A 13,250-nucleotide genomic window follows, 5' to 3' on the forward strand; every position below is an offset into this window, starting at 1 on the left:
TGTTACATGTGTCTACTCTCCTGATGAACTCCAGGTTCTTGCTGAATGGAGATTTGATCTTGACAACATTGCTGCCAACGGGTTTGATCTTCGTCCTGAAGTAAAAGCTCAAGGCTGGGAAGAATACTTCAACAGGCTTCGTGGTCCAGTCTACATCAAGTTGGTAAAGGAATTCTGGAAACATGTCGACTGTGATGACAACCAAGTGGTCTCCTACATTGCTGGCAGAAGAATCATCGTCACAGAGAAATCAATTGTTGATCTTCTAGGTGAAAATACTGGCACAGGCTACAGATTCCAACTGTCGGAATCAAAGGTGAAACCCAAGACCAAAGAAGCTGTTAACCAAGCTCTCTACACAAACTGGAAGCCAGGCAAGAGTGATTGCAAAGTAGTAGAACTTCATCCTAAGCTGAGGATTTGGCACAAGATTCTGCTGCATTGCATCAATCAATTTCTGTCAGAAAGTGATGCTCTTCTTCATTTAGGACCGCAAGAAGATCTGCCTTCCCTTCTTCCTGTTCTCTTATCTCAAAGAGTGCATCAAGAAATCCAGAACAACTGCTTCTCCAAAGTCTGCAATCAGATACATTCCTTTTGGAAGATTGCTCTCAGACCTCTTTCTAGAAAGCAAATTGATAGAAGATCTGACTAAGGCAGGCTGCACAGAGGATCTGACGACTGTAGTTGGTGATGTCTTCACCTCCACATCCATGAAGAAGATGGGATTGATTAAGACAAAGGTTGCACCTGATCATGAAGACACCTCTGATGAAGTCAGACAAAGAAGAGTCCCTCTGATCAATTACCCTTTATGGTCCCAAGTTGATGATCTAGTTGCTATCTTGCACTATCTAGCTGACTTGAGGGAACAAGGTTATGAAATAGATGTGGACGAGTTCTTCATAACCCTGCCACCAGCTCCAGAATTTGATTCTCCTCCCAAGAAGAAGAAGAAGAGAAGAATAATTATAGAGGAATCCTCTGAAGAGACTGATCCCTCTGATGGTGTTGATCAGAGGAAGAAGAATGAAAAGCCTAAGAGGAAGCATGAGGAACCCTCCAAGCCAGATGCTCCATCTGATGGTGATCATGATGATGCTCCTCCACCAAAGAAGATGAAGAAGCAAGTGAGAATTGTGGAGAAGCTAACTCGTGTGGAACCAGCTGTTGAAGTAACCAGAATTGAAGCTTTTGCCAGGGTTACTCGGTCTGCAGTGAAATCATCAAGTAAGATTGCTGTTTCATTTATTGATGATGATTTAAGCTCATTTGATGCACTACCCATTTCTGCCCTTCTTAACTGCACTGCTACCCCACTCTCTCCCATTCAAGAGTCGCAACTAGCTGAACAAAACACCTCTCCAACTACCTCACCTAGATCTTCATTCTTTCAACCCTCTCATGAAGAAGCACCTCTTTGGAATATGCTTCAGACTTCTAGACCCTCTGAACCTACCTCACCTATAACCATTCAATATAACCCACAAACCTCTAAACCCATTATTTATGACCAATCCCACCATGAACCCAGAACCTCTGATCACTCTGTCCTCAGAGCATCTGATCATCCTGTTCGCAGAACAAATGATACATACACTACAACTCCTTGTCCCTCTGTATCCTTTCCCATAAATGTTGTCGATTCCTCACCCTCAAATAACTCTCAATCCATTCGCCAATTTGATCAAATTGCGAAACAGAAGGAGTCCGCTATCCCTGAGTACTATCAGACCATTCCAAGTCCAAGGAAATATCCTGGATCTAGGCCAGAACGTTTAGTTGATCCAGATCATCCCATTCCAGTAGTACCTTTGAATGCAGCATCTCCTTCATCTCTTCCTGTACAACCAGCAATTCCCTTACAACCAGAACATGTCCAACCAGAAAACTCCGTCTCTAACCATTCCTCGGTTAGATCTCCAAACCCTGAGGTTGAGACCTCTCAACCTAACCTTGAGATCAACACATCAAACGTCCAAACTCTAGATGTTGGTTTTCCTCAAGGTGCTTCTGAAGCAAATAACAGTAATCACCCCACTTCTCCGGAAACCAATCTCTCCATTATTCCCTATACATATCTCAAACCCAACTCCCTTCTTGAGTGCATCAGTGTATTTAATTATGAAGCATCATTAATGGTTCGTAATGTGCAAGGTCACACTGACCTTCATGAGAACCCTGACTCTGTTGCTGAAGAATGGGATCATCTGTATGATTGGATGATTGCTCAAGTTCCTATTATGATGAGTCATCTCACATCTGAAAGGGATCAGAGGATTGAAGCTACCAGACAACGTTTCAACAGAAGGGTGGCTATGCATGAACCACAACTAAGGGTTAAGTTACTTGAAGCTATTGAGGAAGCAAGAAAGAAGAAAGAACAAGCAGAAGAAGCTGCACGTCAAGAAGCTGAACAAATTGAGAATGCAAAGTTAGAAGCTCTGAAAGAAGCTGAAAGGCTACAGGCTGAAGCTGATGCTCTCAGAGGTCAAGTTCTTGCACCAGTGCCTTTCACAAGTGCTGCTTCACAGTCCACTCAAGCTCCTCACTCTGCTCAGGATGTTCCATCCACCTCTACTCAGCCAAGTTCTTCCAGACTTGCTATTTTGGAACAACGTCTTAACACTCATGCGACTCTCTTGTTCAGCATGAATGAAGCTATTCAAGAGCTCCTTCGCCGCACTGCAAAACCTTAGTTTTTAGGATCTCTCTCGTTTTCTTCTTTGTTTGATAAACTTTATGTTATTTGTTTTCTTTACTTTTAGTTATCTGCTTCTATATCCTATGTCTATTTATTGCCTTATGTGATTATTTATTTCATGGTTCTTCTTGCATTTAACACAACATATTTCTGAGATTTTTTCTTTTATTTATATAACCAAGCATTACAAATTACATCATCATATTTCTGCACTACTCTAGAATGGAGGATCATTCCTCATTCTCCTACACTCTTGGCGCTGCTCTACTCTTTCCTTCTCCAGACGATCGAGCATGTACTCTATGTTGCCGATCCTGTTGCTCAGCTCATCCCTCTCTAGACCCTCTTCCATCGTCTCCAGATCCTTCTCCACTGCTTCTTTTTCTTCCAGCAGATTCAGCTCCAGCTTGCACAGCTCCTGAATCTCCTCCACGAAGCAGAGGAACTCCTTCAGATCTTTCTCCAATTCTGGACTAAGATCCTTTTCCAGAAGCGTTGTAGTCAGCTCATGTATGGTTCTCGAACCCTCAGGGTGCCTAACATTGATGAACAAATCTTCATCAAAGGCCTTCTTTCTGAGCTCTTCCAACGCAACGATGTATGATGCCATTTGTGATTCGAAAGTAATCTTGTTGTGAAGCTTACTGCGTTCCTAATCGCTTTATATAAGCATCCTTCTCTCTCCGGAAGTTATTGCTCTTGCAGTTTCTCGAGGATAAATCTTTGGTAACTGAAGCTTCTCTTTACTCTTGTGGCCGGTGGTAAACGTTCTACATATGCATTAATTCCTTTCTTTAATTTCGCTAATCTCTTTTTCATCATTAATTATTTCTCCATCTTTTTGAACTTAGCCCTTCTTTAAGGGGGAGTACCATGTACTTCAAGCTAAGTTTTTCACACCCCAAGCTTTTTGCTTATGACAAAAAGGGGGAGTATAACCCAGTTTTTGATGTATACGCTGATTAGTGTGATTGTTGTTTCTTTGGAGAATTTAAGAGTTCCACTTTTATGACCATAGATGTGTCACTGGGCAAATACAAGGAATACATTTCACTTCTTCTGAAGTGATATTGGTTAACTCTGATACCCTATTCGTGACTCTGAATATTTATGCACTCTGATTATTTTATTTCATCTATGTCATGCGTTTTCACTCTAAACTCTTATATTATTTAGCTCAGAATCTAGATATCACTAACGTTATTATTAAGTCTTAGATTCAGGGGGAGCTAAGCTCAGAATCAAGCTGTGACTTGGATTCAGAATGAGCAAAATAAGCCATTCACATTAGGATAAGTCTAATTCTATTTCTCTAAACTCTGAGCGAATTCAATTTATTGCTTAAGAATTGTTCATCAAAATACTTGGTTTTGTCATCATCAAAAAGGGGGAGATTGTAGGATCAAGTTTTGATCTAGTAGTACAACTCTATGTTTTGATGATTACAAGTTAACGTTTTAGTATGAACAATTATGGTACTCTAACGTGTTTTATGAGTGTGCTCTTAACAGGCTCTGACCTTAACATAATCTCACACAAATCAGAAGCACTTTGTTTAAAGAGTGACCCTAGCAACGCTTTTGCAATATCTATGTTCAATCTGAACAGTAGAAAGGCTTCATAAGATCTGAAGTCAATCAAGCTCTGATGTGGACTCAACTCACTTGAAGTTCTGAAGATCCAGACGTTCTGATAACCCAGACACTCTGAAGGTTCAGAAGCTCTGATGGTTTAGAAGACTCTGAAGATCCAGAAGCTGAAAAGTGAAGACTCTAAAGTCCAAAAGCAAACTGGCTCTGAAGACCAAGTACTTCTCCTCTGAGTTCAGAATCAGAAGGTACAACGGTCAGAGGATCCATGCTTCCCTCTGACTCTGATCAACAAGCTTCACAAGTTCCAACACGAAGCATTCCTCTGATCAGAAGTCTACAAGGTTAAAGGTCAAGTCACTATCCAAAGTACAAAAGCATATGTACTATCCTGACGACCTAACCTAACATACTCAGCCACAGCAGAAGCTGGAAATCCCAGATCTGCCCTCCAACGGTAGCATTCCCATGCAATGTTCAAACCCTAATCCTTTGAGTATATATAGAGGCTGAAGACTGAAAGATGCGGTTGGAAGAAACTCATACGCGCAAGCTATATTCAAATCTTCTAAGCATTCTTTCTTCATTGAATTCATTGTGTTTACTACAAGCTTTTCAGAAGCAATTTCTTTGTAAACAATATTTCTTAAACAGTTGTTTAGGTTACCTTTAGGAGATCAAGGTTGATCGGATCCTAAAGAAGACTAAGAGAGTGAATCTTAGTGTGAGCTAAGTCAGTGTATTGTTAGTCACTTGTAGGTTTCAAGTGCAGTTGTAACAATTCTCTGATTAGTGGATTGCCTTCATTCTAAGAAGGAAGAAATCACCTTCACGGGTGGACTGAACTAGCTTGAGTGATTCATCAAGTGAACCAGGATAAAATCCTTGTGTGCTTTTCTCATCTCTTATCTTAAGCACTTTACTTGTGTCTCGAAAGATTTGTTAAAATCTTAAGGTGGAAGTTTTATTCTGAAAACGCTATTCAAACCCCCCCCTTTCTACCGTTTTTCATACCTTCAACGGGAAATATGCACGTGAACAAAAGCCTCGGTCCAATACCAAGCGAAAGTCCTAGTTACACATGGTACACTCTCAAAAGCTACTAACGCAAAAACTCGGAATCAAGCACTGAAAACACGTGCTAGATGGCGAAAAGACGAAAGGCGAGGCTCATGATGGCACCACCCGTACCGGCTCGCCCCTTTATGGCGATCGAGCCCAGGAAACTCGCTCGCCTCGCCCGTTTATCTACTCGTTTTGCCCGTTTATTTACTCGCTCGCTTTCGTTTTTTCCGTTCATTATTCATTTGCTCATGCATTCATGATAGCACACATCTAGAGGCATTCATAAAAAACAAACTACAAGAACTTTTTTTATTCATATCATTCGCGTTACATCTTAAAACGGAGGCTTTCTCCTTATAAACCTACATTGACGATGATACTCTTTTTTCTCAATCTCCAGGCAGTGCTGCTTGCATTCCAGTCGGGCCAAGCTTCGGCGGACCTCCTGCTTCTCAGGACCCTCCACTGTGGCCTCCAACGAAGCCTCCACCACTCGAATGTCGGCGTAATTATCCAGCTCCCGCTGGAACAGATCCTGAAGCTCCTCCGCAAACGCGAGGAATCCTCTGAGTTTGTTGTCCACCTCGGGGCTTACGCCCATGCCTAGCAACTGATTGGTCAGTTGATAGACTCTAGGGTCCTCTGGATGCCTAACGTTGATGTAGAGGTCTTCATCGAAAGCTTTCTTCCTCAACTCGCGGATACAGTTTTCAAAGGATGCCATTGTGATGCTCGAATTTAGAAACAGATGAGATGTGAAGACTGTTACAAATTAACTGTCATTTATACTCTAAGATCAGTCTCCAGGAGTTATTACCAAGGCAGTTTCTCGAGGAGTTCTCCTTGAAAAATGATGCGACTCGCAAAAAGTCATAAGTATTCCTGGCTGGTTGTCAACGATAACTTTTTGTTAGAATTCGGGGGAGGAAGCGTTTAAGCGAGGATTAGGACTCTCTAGGAAGAATGACTCGCGTGTTTCATAGTCTCAGGGCCTTCTCAGTATAGAGGGGAGGGCCTAAGCTCGATTGAATAAAATAGCAAGGCAAAACACAAAAGGAACTCGAAATTCTCATTTCAAAAAAAAAAATAAAAAAAAGAGATACAGAATTGACCTAAGAACCGCTAACACTTTTCGGTTTGCTCTACATCTTCTTCGTTCAGGAAACGCTCGGCGACGAAGCCTAGGGGATCGTCGATCCCAACCAACCTTGTAGGGGTAACCCTCTTGAATGCCCCCATCTGGCGAAGATCGATCCGGGGATAGAGATGCTCGACTTGGGCTTTGGCGAGGAAAAAGCCGCGGCCACGCTAAAAAACAGCAGTGGCGGCAGCGTCTGACCTCATTTCTTCCTTTAAGGCCTTCGCGTCGAGCTGAGCTTGAGTCTTCATCGTGGATAAAGCTTCATTCTTCTTCGCCAGTTCAGCATGAAGGTGTTCGAGTTCACTCTCCATTGAAGAAAGGGCTTGATCCTTAGAGGCCACCAGATCCACTTTTGCTTCGGGTTCCTCCTGAACCTCCTGCTGAAGCTTCGCAAGGGCCTTCTCCAAATCAGAAATTCTCCTGTCTCGAAATTCCAGGCTAACCTCAGCACGGCTAGTTTGCTCGACCAACTCTTTGGAAAACGAGGTTTATTTGGCATTTAGCTGAGCAAGGAGCGTCTTACGCTCCTCAACAAATTCAGCGTTGAGGGCGCGGAGGTGCGCCACCTCTGATCGCAACACCTCGGCATCCTGGGCGGACTGCTTATAATGATGAAAAACGTGGAACGCCGTCGCCAATGCGTTTTCTGAAACCCTGTCCAAGCCTTGCTGCTTGACCACTTCATCCATTCTTGCAATTTGCGTTGACGTCAGGGATAGAGAATATGGAAGCTCTCGATTTGCAGAGCCCGAAGGCGGGGCGGGACTATGACTAAGCGATGGTGCACTAGCAGATGGCATTAAGTTTTGACCAGGAGGTGGTAGGATAACTTTCGCACCGGGGTAAGGCTTGTCGACGGAACCGCCCCGGGCGTGAGGTGAAGAAACTGGAGCCACCTTTGAAGGTCCACCGGGCTGGTTCGACTTGGGAGTCTCCTCAGACTCATAAAATGCTGCAGAGATAATAGGAGTTCTTTCCCCGCCAGAGGACGATGCAGCAGTCGCGGAGTGCGGTCTCTTTGGGGAAGGGCGAGGGGCCTCCTCGCTAAGAGGCCTTTTCCCACTTACTTTTGGCAAGGACGTTTTGTCGCTCTTCAAGTTAATTCGGGAGGGAACGAGACGTTCCCTTTCTTCTCAAAGGCTTTCAGAAGGCCCTCACTGGCTTGGCGTATTTTTCCTTAAGCAAAGAGCGGCGAGGGTAAGCTAGCAGAAAGCGGGGAGGACGGAGTAAATAAGGAGAAAGGTTTTACTAATTACACGAGTGCAGTATAAAACCGGAAGTCTAGCCAGGAAGCTGATGACAGCTTTGTCCTCAGGGGTTAAGGAATCCTCAGGTGGGTCAATTACTTGGAGCACCTCTTGGGTCCAGTAGAGGGGAAATCGGGCGGTGCCGTCCCTATGGGTAAAAATCTCGGGATACTCATGGGACACCACGACCCTGAAGAACTTCCGAGCAAAATCGACGGTAATGTTGGACCAAAAAGGGTTGAAGCGCTGACGTCCGGATCTAGCTTCCAGGGAAACCCAGTTACGTGGCGACGACAGGTGGGCGGACACGCGATAGAAATAGAATAAATGGGAGGGTTCAGGCTCTTGCTGAATCGCGTCGCAGAGGATTTCAAAGCATCGCAGGAAAGCCCAACTGTTGGGGTGAAGTTGGTTGGGAGCGACATTGATGCTATGAAGCACGGAGCAGATGAAGGGAGAAAAGGGAAACCTAATTCCCAAACTAGTGAACATGTATCCATACGCATAGAAGAAGTGGGGAACACCCACGTGGTTGTCTTGAGGATGGAGCCAAGGACGCTCGGCGGTTGTGCACACGCCGTAGTACATAAGATTGTCAAGAGGTTTCTCATGGAAAAACCCACCGGATTCCGAAGAAATTTCACAAATGGATGATCACTGATCCAAGCTAGATAGTTGGTTGGGCATCGTCCCGGCGGGCAGAGCCCTAACGGCGGGGGCCGGCAAGGATTCCCAGGTCCTCGTTCGAAAGGCAACGATGTCCTTTTCTTCAAGCGGAGCTCCCCCTGGGGGGCAGATCAACAGGAGGAACGCACCGTAAGGGGGTGGCGACGGTGACGTCGCGTTTGGAGTTTCTGGTACGGCGCTTCGGTGTCATTACGAAAAAAGGGTATAAGGAGTAAGGATTACTTTAATGTTGTGGAGGTTCGCCGGAAGGAAGGGCGGCGCGTGGGAAGCTATGAAAGTGAAGACAGTGGTTTGAAGAGGGAGATTCGCGCGTCGTGAAAAGATTAAGGGGTAAGAGGAACAACGTCTTTATAAGCAAAAGGTAATGATTAAGGGAAACGTGTGAAGGGACGTTGAGGGAAGTTGTTGGAAAATGTGGAGGAAAGGTGGAAGATCGTGCCCCATAACAACGGGGAAAATGATTGCAGTTGCGGGATTTCAGGAAGTGGAAATGACTCAGTAAGTGGAAATTGCAAACGGTTAAAGATAATTGGCCCAGTATCCAAAACTGACAGGCTTTTTGAGGATTCGAGGGGACGTTTCGGGGGAGCAGTTGAGGTTTTGCAGACCTAGGTTGCCACGTGTCGTAGGCCCTGAGCGCATCAAGATCTCAAGATTCAGAACACGTGCGTGGCCGCGACGGGGCGAGCGAATCAAGCATCATCGCCACAAGCTTGCTTGTGGACTCAAGCCGCCAAGGGAGCGTGACGAGGCGTTCAAAATTTTAAATTTTTAAGCTTTAAATTACCAAGTCATGTTGACAATTGCTCTTTATTTCCATACCCTATGTTTAGCATTAGTTAGTTTCTTACGTCCATCGCATTGTCTCTTTTGTTTAAAGACACACTTAGCTCTCATGCTTCGAGCTCAGTGTCTGGTGGACTTGTGGACTGAGTGAGACCCTAGGGTCCCTCGCCCAGAAGCGCTGGCCTAAGGCGAGGAGCGAACCAGGGACTTGGGCCTTCATCCCGGATGTCCAACCGGCCCATTAGGATGATTTAGAGGCGCTAAGCCCAACTCCCCCAACTATAAATAGGGGAGGGGTACTAATTGTAAAGGACTCTTGGCTCATTTATGAAATAACAAGATTGAAATTCAGTTATTTTCTCTCCAAAGTCATTATGCTCTCATTCTCTCTAGGAATCTCACATCACGTTCCTTACACCTTAGGTACTATATCTCATCTCAATGTTCATGATGGAACAAGTTGGGTTTAAGCATGCTTGATGTTCAATAAATGAGCTAATTTCCTGCACTTATTCCTAGCTAGTAAGTCTTTTCTTTGTAACTGCAATTGTGGCTTCAACATCATGGTTTTGGAGTTTTCAATGGTTGTATCATGACCACAACATCATTGTCAATGGCATGCATACTAAATTTTGTTAGCTGATTAAGTCAATGTTGTTTGCAGTACCTTATCTTTAGGTAGAAGTGAAGTTAAGTTATGGGTTGTTACCTTAAGTTAAGTTATGGGTTGTTATGTTATCGTGTGATACTGCATATATTTGGATTTGTAGATGTTTTGAAATATATTACAATTTGAAGCCTTTGAGAACCATATAATACTCAGTGCTATTATTTCAAAATTTAGCAATATAATTTGGGCATATTTCAAAGTGCCTTTGAGAACCAGATAATACTCAAAGTGCTATTACTTCACTGTGATGTGATAATTCAGTTCATCTAGGGTTTTCATTTTTTTGTACAATTATGTCCATTTAGGTAAAAAAACTATATTTATACCCCTTTCCTATTCTGTGCCTTCAGGCCTAAGAAGTGCTGCTGGTCAGATGCAAGCTTCCTTCACCTTTGATGAGAAACATATTGTCTCAGTTACTGAGGGTTCAAATTTTAGTATCTGGAACTACACTACACTGGCCATGACAGGAACACTTCCAAAACAAAGAAGGTTTGGTCTTCTAAGAGTTTTGCATCCCAAAATGCAGCAATTGCTATACCTTGGTGTGGCATTGAGTCAATGCCAGGAACACTCTTGTCCCCGTCACTGAAAGAGGATATGAATCACAAGTTGTCTCTGTCTTCTCCTGATTGCTTCTTCTTGGTTTGGTCTTCTAGCTTGTTCTAATTGGTATATTTTCCATATGATTCAGGAATAGGGTATGCTTTGGCAAAAGAGTTTCTAAAAGCTGGTGACAATGTCTTAATTTGCTCAAGATCATGTGCGGATCAACTCTTGGTGTTTAAATATGTTTCAACTGTGCAATTTTTATTTCATGATTTTTATTTAATTTATTTGATATCTTTCAGATTGTATATCATCGCTATCTATGTCAAATCTACACAATTAATTCATTAGTGATACTTGTCAAACTTATTTTTCCTTAATGCTTTTCAATTCGACTAATAAGAATTGAAATAGAACTCTTTTAGGTTATCTATGCTCTTCTTAGCTATGATCTGCTGATGCAGGAAAAAAATTCAAACAACTTTTTGAATAGTTACATTTTCTTTGAAAGCCTGATTTTCTCCCCTGATATTCTTGACAACTCTTTGTAGAAAGAGTAGAGACTACTGTTCAGAACTTCAGAGCTGAATTTGGAGAGCAGCATGTGTGGGTACCTACCTCCTCTTAACTAACTGTGACTGGGTCCATTTATTTATATGTTAATGAGATTGTTTAATAAGTGAAGTGTGATTGTGATATGACAGTGCCTCAAGGAATATGTTGTTGTACAAGCTCTTCTCACCTCCTTCTGCTCATTCTGTAGGTTGCCTCCGTAGCAGCTCTTTAACTTTCTTTCTTTTTTATCTCTACTATGCATCAAGATGTTGTTGTAGTTCCCTCTTAAATTCTACAAATTATAATAAAAAAATTTGGGTTGCTCTTCAGCCATTGGATTGTGCTAGTTGAATTTCTTTGATACTAGAAAATTTTATTTTCTTGCTGTTTATAGTGTAAAACAAATTTGGAATTGTACGAAATGTGCATATAATTTGATACCAAAGAATCAGACAACTTGGTTATTTTCATGTTGCCATGCATGTGTGAAACTTAATATGAGATACAAGGAATAGGGGACACGGAGGGAACCTTTGGTAGAAAGTGAGGACAGTAGGAGAGACGGTTGCTCTAGAAGCGCTCTATAATTGAGATCATCATTTTGTATTCATGTTGTTCAATTTGAACCTACAGTGGGTCTTGTGGCTGAACCATTGTTCTTGACCAAAATTGGCCTCTTTATTCATTCATTTTCTTACAAGTGTAACCTAATATGTTCTATATTACTTAGGTCAAAGCTAAAAAACCTTCAGGGGAAATTGGTCCATCTTTAGCATTAAAGAAGGAGGTGAAGAGTTCACCTAAAGTGCAAATTGATGCTGATTCTGATCTGATAGATGAAGATAGTCTTTTGACCGAAGAAGATCTAAAGAAACCCCAGCTGCCACCTTGTAAAGAGGACTTTTATATTTCTGTTCTCAATCAGTATTCTTGCAATATTAGGCTTTTAGCTAACTTGTTTATGCAGTAGGTGATTGTGAAATTGGAAGTACTAGAAAAGCATGCAAAAATTGCACTTGTGGGAGGGCGGAAGAAGAGGAAAACGTATTGAAGTTGGGATTGACAGCAGAACAGATTAATAATCCTCAATCAGCTTGTGGCAGTGTATATATTTTATTTTCCTTTTGCAATACATAGTTCGTTTATGCTTTCTACATCTTTATTGTTCATTAAGAACTCATTTTGCTGTAATGTGACTTTTGTATAGTATTGTCTTTCTTTATTTGTACAAGTAGATTCGTTGTCATTTGTCAAGTTTCATAGCTTGACAACGGTTTGGTTAGATAGCTCCACCTTTATACTTTAGTTCAGATGCTTTATAGAAATGTAGGAACGAGTGAACGAATCCTCCTTCGTTAATGTCATATTATTAATTTTCGTGAAACAAAAGAGCTAGCACTGCATCCTGAATCCTTTCCCTCTTTTTTTTTTGTTCAGTTTCATATAACACGGTTATATGGATTTAGAGGCTTAATGTGGAAGAAATGCTCACTTCTGCTACTGCCATTTCTTTCAATTTACATATAGAAGCTTGGCTGAGCAATTTTTTACATGAGTGAGTTTTCTGAATCCATGTAATCAACCTCACCTAGTTGGAAAAGACTCTTGTTGTTTTCTATAGACCCAACTATATTATTGTGTCTATTAAGCCTTGATTGTCATTGTCATGAAGCCTTTTGTCACTAGGTAGGTTTGACTTTATGAATTAATCATGAAACGTTAATTTCAATTAACCATTCAATATTAATGGAATGGTTTAAAGCTTCTTCATACGCCAATTGACAGAGGTGGCTATGGAGTTAATGGGTTTGGAGATTTTGGGTTGGAGAATATGATTTGAATTTAGATGCTTACTAGATCGGTGGGATTTCAAGATTTAATGAAGATGATGAAGAAAGATGGAGATGCTGATGAAGATGAAGAACAATGAAGATGATGATGGAGAAGGAGAGGATGATGATGCACATGAAGAAGATGAAACTGATGCAAAGTTGATAAATAGACCTCTCACAACAAATGTTTCTCCATACGCACCGCCCTACATAAGCTTATATTTTAATCTTACATGGATGGTTCAATTCAAGCTACCTAATATGATGAGTTTAATTCAAATTGACAAAAGAAAAAAAACAAACCGAATCATCTCAATTTAATACCATTGTCTGACTTTATCCCATTTCTTGCGTTATTTTTCAAAACTCGTCTAAACTTAGGCTTAAAAGTTGCTTCATTCAGCATAGATAGAATGAACTTAAAA

This window comes from Lotus japonicus, chromosome 1 (assembly GCF_012489685.1).
Source record: "Lotus japonicus ecotype B-129 chromosome 1, LjGifu_v1.2".
NCBI lineage: Eukaryota > Viridiplantae > Streptophyta > Magnoliopsida > Fabales > Fabaceae > Lotus > Lotus japonicus.